A 6,170-nucleotide genomic window follows, 5' to 3' on the forward strand; every position below is an offset into this window, starting at 1 on the left:
TTTTAATAAATAAAAACTATATAAATATTATTTAATACAGTTTACCATTCCCTTTGTTTCGTGTTAGTGTAGTTTGTAAATAACTAAAAAAGAAAAATATATTTATTCCACAAAAAAAAGGATTAATGTTTATAAATATATTTTTTTATTATATAGTAAATTAAATGAAAGTTATGAATTTCTTTATACAAAGTATTTTTAATGTTATTATATGAATATTTATAATAATTAAATATGTAACTTGGCACTGTAGTTAGAATATAAAGTTTAATGTGTAGTAAAATTAATTTATTTTTGTAATTAATTTTAATATTTATAACTGTTGAAATAAAATTAAAAAATAGCTATTTAGTTTAATTTAAAGTATAATTGTTTCTTTAATAATTATATAATTTCATTAACAATCATAACAAAAAAAAAACATAATATTTCATTTTTATGTTTCAAATTTATTAAAACATGTTACTATATAAAAAAAAATATAGCAAATATATATATATATATATTCATTTTATTTGTTTTAATTTTTTAAAGGATTTAATTATATCCTAAAAATATTATTTCTGTGTGAAAAAAATAAACATTTTAAAAATAATATTTCCAGACCTCTAAACCAACTTCTAACTCGTTCCATCCTAAACTATTAGTCTGATATATGATTTTTCGGGGGTGAGGGTAGGGAGTAGTGGCGTGAGATACTGCTACTGCCATTCCACTTGGAAGCTCAAAGATGGTTCTTAAAGGAAAGACATCCATTGAACTTGAAGTATGCATTCCAACTCGTTTAATTTAATTTATTTCAATTATTGTAAAATTCCATGCAGTTTTATTTCTCATGAAGCTGCTGGTTAAGGCACTTGTTTCCCTTTATTAGTGAATTTGGGCTTCCTAGAGCTTAGTTGCTTAATAAAAACTTAATTAACCAGCGATAAATTGCTCCCCGTGATGGCTATTCGTTCTAAATAATGTGACTGGAGCTCTTTGAATTTATTTTGTTTCTTCCTTTCATTCTCTATGACAATTTGAGGGTACGCAGCCAGCACTAGTTGCTTCACTTTCCTATAGGAGATGAAGGTGCGAATATTAAAGCTTTCAGATTTTCTGGAAATCAAGGATTTCTTATTTATTATGGTGGTATATGCTCCAACAGACATGGGTTCAATCTTATGGATTCAGACCTGGTCAGGCCGAAGCACACGACACTGCTTTGCGCTTACAATACAACAGCCAATTACCAAACACTACTCTTCCATAGGTGCTTTCGTCTCACAGTTCAGCACAGACAACGCAGTAGCTGAAACTCAACATAATGTTGACACATGTCTGTTGGAGCATTAATGTTGACAATGATTTGGAATGTTTAGAGCATTTTTTTGACTCTCTATTTGTTTCACTGCTGAGCTTCTTGTCCTGAATTGGGAAAATGCCTAGTCTTATAAATTCTATATTTGTTAACCTTTTGTAGGTTTGAAGTTTGAACAAATATTTTGTGAAAATGTTAGGCCACCATACCAAAATTCAAGGCATTTTCTTTAGAAAATATTCTTACAGTATCTGCTGGAACTAGGAAGGTACCCATAACCTAAGCGATTGTATTCATTCTCTCTTTGTTAGAATCTGTTTAATTTGTCTTTCTACCTCTTTATCCTACTTTTATGTCGCTTATTTTATGATTTGAAAACTTAAATTAGCATGGATGCTTTAGACAGTCGTCCTGCTATGAGAATCTTCTCTTGATTTTGAAACTCAATGGGAATTACAGATTTTATTTAGGTTGGATGATGGATTGGTAATAGAAACTGTTGTTATACCTTGCAATGATGGATTGGCAACGATTTGTGTTCCAAGTCAAGTGGATTGTGCCATGATTTGTCAGTTCTGCTACACACGCAGGCAAGTTAATATCTTCCTTATTGGCACTTTGTGTTAAAGCATTCAGTTCATCACTAATAATATGCATTTTCATGTTTCATGAATCTGATTTTTCAGGAAGGGTGAAGAGACATCTGTCCACAGCTGGGGTAGCAGAGCGGGCTGTATTTGCACATCTCCTCACAAATGAAGTTTCTGAAAGCTTTTCCTCGTAGTTTTGACAAAATTAGATCTCAATTGAGTGTTACTATGCTGAATCTAGTGTTATGGATCCAACTTATTGCTGTTTTTTTTAGAATATTTATTTTCTAATAAAGAAATTATTTCATGACTGCCTCCCATCACCACCTCATTTTAAATTTGGTAGCATAACTGAGCAACTGTGCAGACCTGTCTTCCACCTATTTTATTTTCATTTTAAATGGATACATTTGATTTAAGAAAAACAAGATCGTAGTCTGTACAAGCATGATAATCATGGATTCTTTGGGTTCTTTAAATTGGTATCTTCTCATTCTAGGGTTTCCAGAATTTCTCCCAAGCTCATTGGTAAGCTCCACTCAGAGCAAGCACCTGAAGCACAATATCTGAAATCTAAGTAGTTCATGACTGAGAATAGCCATTATTTTTATCTGTCAGTTATAACAATTACCAAAACATCATATGTCACTTACTTGAGTTTTCCAAGAAATTGTAAATCTCAAATTATATGACTCTGTTCCATCAAAATACTTCATGGAAACGAGTCCACTGCTCTTGGTATGTCTTCTGGTTCTTAAAATGCTGATTGTCGAGGCAACAAATGTTGTCTACTTTCGTGTTATAAGGCAACTGCTGACCAGAAGTTGAAAGTAATCTATTCCTCCAAGAATAGACTCTTGAATCTTCAAACTTGGCAAGAAATTTTTGCTAATTATTGACATAAAAACGTCAGTTTTATTAAAGCTGCAAACATTATGATGCACGACCAGGGCCTTCACTTTAGTCCACGCAAGGTCACTGTTTCTACTAGTGGGCTTGTCCCACAGTTGAAACATTTCCTCCATGAATCCAACTGTGCTTTAGCTGTTAGTTTGAACGCTACCACTGATGAGCTACATTTCAATTAATTTACTGGAGAAACATGCTGATGTGAGTGACCTTATCTTTCATAATAAACTATGCAGATCAGAAACTGGATCATGCCGATTAATTGGAAGTATAACTTAAGGTTGCTTGTTCAAACGCTTCGAGAGGAACTTCGCTTAAAGAATCTACAAAGTTCTATTTGAGTATGTGATGCTTGAAGGAGTAAATGACAGGTTAGATAGGCCCCTTTTGCATTTTGTTTCATGGGATATAACTGTTTTGCTTTCTTTCTTTTGTATTTTGTTCCATAATTCATGGGTTTTGCATGCAACGTTACAAGGAACTGATTTTAACTAAAAGTATACACATATTTATTTACAAAAAAAAATCACAGTGCAAATCAAAATGATGAAAAGATTAGCTAGAAACAATTGTAACCACACAGCTGTTTTAGCTAAAATAAATTACACAGGTAGATCTCAAAAAATAAATAAAAAAAAGGTAAATACATACAAGGCGCCCTTGTAAAACCAAAGATGGACATATGCACTTGTCAGGCATTGAAACTCTTCAGACAGTGAGTGGTTAGCTAGGTAGCCTCTGCTAGGGTGTCACGATATGAGAGACAAATCCATGTTGCCCAGGTTTGCTACCTTCAACTGGATAGGGCATAACATCTTCAAACTGGGTGCGCATAAGCTAACACAAAGGTTTGTTTGCTAAGATGTTCTGACTTTATCTTAGCTCAGATAACCTGATACAGCTTCTATAAATATACATCCGTTACAATAGTAATGTTGAAATATGTCCGAAGGTTAAGAAAATCATTTATTGAATCAGACAAATGATTACTGTAAATCATTTATGTTACACGTTCCATTATTTACAGTAGAGTCCAAAATCAATTGTTATGACCAAAGGCAACACAAAACACCGTCTGTATTCAGTGAAGCTCATTGAACCAAAACATGTGAGTTCCAGGAAGTTGGGCAGTAGCTGAATACTCAGATTCTAGGAAGCTGGAGTACAGCTGAATTTGAAACATGAAGTAAAGAATTTTTAATTTAGAGTAATGCCTTTTCCAATTAAGTGGTATTTTGTAGGGCATTTGACATCTCTGAAAATTGGATGTCTGTTGTACCTTTCATCGGTTAACAATATGTATGCAATCCAGTTAAGAGTACAATTAGATGGAAACATGCCTTCCTGGTTTGCTGTGTGATCAAATCCTCCCTAGAGATTGGAAAAGAACTCAGCACTGAAGGCTAGTTTTGTTGGTTTGGATGTCATGAAGAGATCACTGGCTTTTGGAAAATTGCTCAGCTAAACATTGTGGGCAAAGTCGCCAATATGTCAAACCTCTTCAGCTCAGTTTAGTGTAACAAAAATGCTAAAACATTAACAAAAATGCTCACTACTGACCTCATTGGCTTGAAAAGGGGTCTTTCTATTTTTCTAGAAAAAGTTAAGCTTTGTTGTTGCCGTGGTAGGACTTCCCTGTTTGCTTAGCCTTCATACTATTTTAATTCAAAAACAGCTTATTGGGTTAATAATCCAACTAATTCATGTGTTTGAAATTGTACTGTAGTGACTACAACGGTAATTGTTTGTTTTCAGTGTTGGTGATGCAAAGAGACTTGTTGATATTGTTCAAGGCATTCCATGCAAGATCAATCCAGTCCAACTTAATCCTCACTGTGGATCCCAGTTTAGACCAACCAGTGCAGAAAACATGACCAAGTTTCGAAACATTTTGGCAGGAGCCAAGCGTTGTTTTCTTGTGATGCAGTAGAGGTGATGATCAGACGGCTGCTTGTCGTCAGCTTGGCAAAGCTGGAGCAATCCAGACTCCCTCACTTCGTGTCCCAGGGCAATTTCAAATGGCTGTAAATGCTTAGGTGCGCTTTAGTCTTGCATTGAAGATGAAGTAGAATTCTCATGCTTCTGGGGTCTTCTTGACATGGAAGGAAAGGTGAAGTAGATTAAAAGCAAGGGAAATTGGGATACCAGATTGTTTTATTACATCTTATATTGATTAGGTCTTCAACGTGAATGCATGTTTATTGGATCAGAACCTTGGTCTTCTAACTAGCTCTCACACCGATACTCATTTGCTGCCTCTTTTCAGGAGCACCGGACCATCACCGTTCCCGCAGAAAGGCACATTTGCACCCACTGACTTTCACCTGAACTGCATAAATGACAAATCAAAGCTTCTATACGAACAGGGATGTTATGTTATGTTGATTGTGTGATGGAAAAGAAAGCGCCAACTCCAGAGCAGCATTCTTCATGACTGTTGATGCCTACCATGATCAGAACCATGTCGTGTCTTGATATGCGTTTTGTTAATTCACGAATAAAATTCGAGTTAATTAACATTTTTTTTTGGTATATGTGTGAATAAGGTGATTATTTACAAGAGCAAACAATGGCTATCGTTCACTCGTTGAAGTGGATGTGAACTAGATTATTTACCTGCAATAATAATTGTGCTGACATCGAACCGAAGCTGGGGGGGCCAGCACATTAGGTATGGGGCCATATTAGAAAACAAAAATTAGAGGGGGCAAGAGTTAAAATTTATTAATTTTAGAGCTAGAAATTTTTTTTGCAGCAGCCAGCCCTGAAACCGTGGTAACCTTTATTGCCATTAACATCCCTCGCCCCAAGTGGAAAACGAAATTTATTTTCTAATTATTTATTGAAAAGTAATTTTTTTAAAAAATAAATTATTTTTTATATTTGGTAATATAATAGAAAATAAGTTGAAAAATATTTTCCAGTGTTTGGTTATGTCATAAAAAATAGCTGGAAAATAACTTATTGATATATTTTTTTTCAAGTTTATTAAAATAATAAGAAACAAATCTTACAAATTAAAAAGTTGCATGAGAATGAAATTGAAAAAAAATAGAATTTCATAAATTATCTCAAATAAAATAAATAATAATTAAAATAATAAAGATAAAAATTAAAAATTAAAAAAAATAAAAAGATAAAGAAATTAAAATAATAATAATTAACATTTTATAAATTATTTCAAATAAATAAGTAATAATAAAAAGAATAAGGATCAAATTTGATAAATAAAAAAATTCAGTAAAAAAGTAATAGGAGAAAAGCAAATAACAACTATGAAAATGAGGATCAAAGTTAATATAAAAATAAAATTTTAAGAAATAAAATTAAAAAATAAATATTCAAAACAAAATATATATAGCAATCAA

At 32.9% G+C, this 6,170-nt stretch overlaps 2 pseudogenes; both read left to right on the forward strand.

Moving 5' to 3' along the window:
• Positions 1-730: 730 nt before the first annotated feature.
• LOC105132441 (uncharacterized) lies at positions 731-2,981 on the forward strand (annotated as a pseudogene).
• LOC105132370 (uncharacterized) lies at positions 2,929-4,838 on the forward strand (annotated as a pseudogene).
• Positions 4,839-6,170: the final 1,332 nt, after the last annotated feature.

Source organism: Populus euphratica, unplaced genomic scaffold (genome assembly GCF_000495115.2).
Source record: "Populus euphratica unplaced genomic scaffold, PopEup_1.0 scaffold85.1, whole genome shotgun sequence".
In the NCBI taxonomy this organism is placed as follows: Eukaryota; Viridiplantae; Streptophyta; class Magnoliopsida; order Malpighiales; family Salicaceae; genus Populus; species Populus euphratica.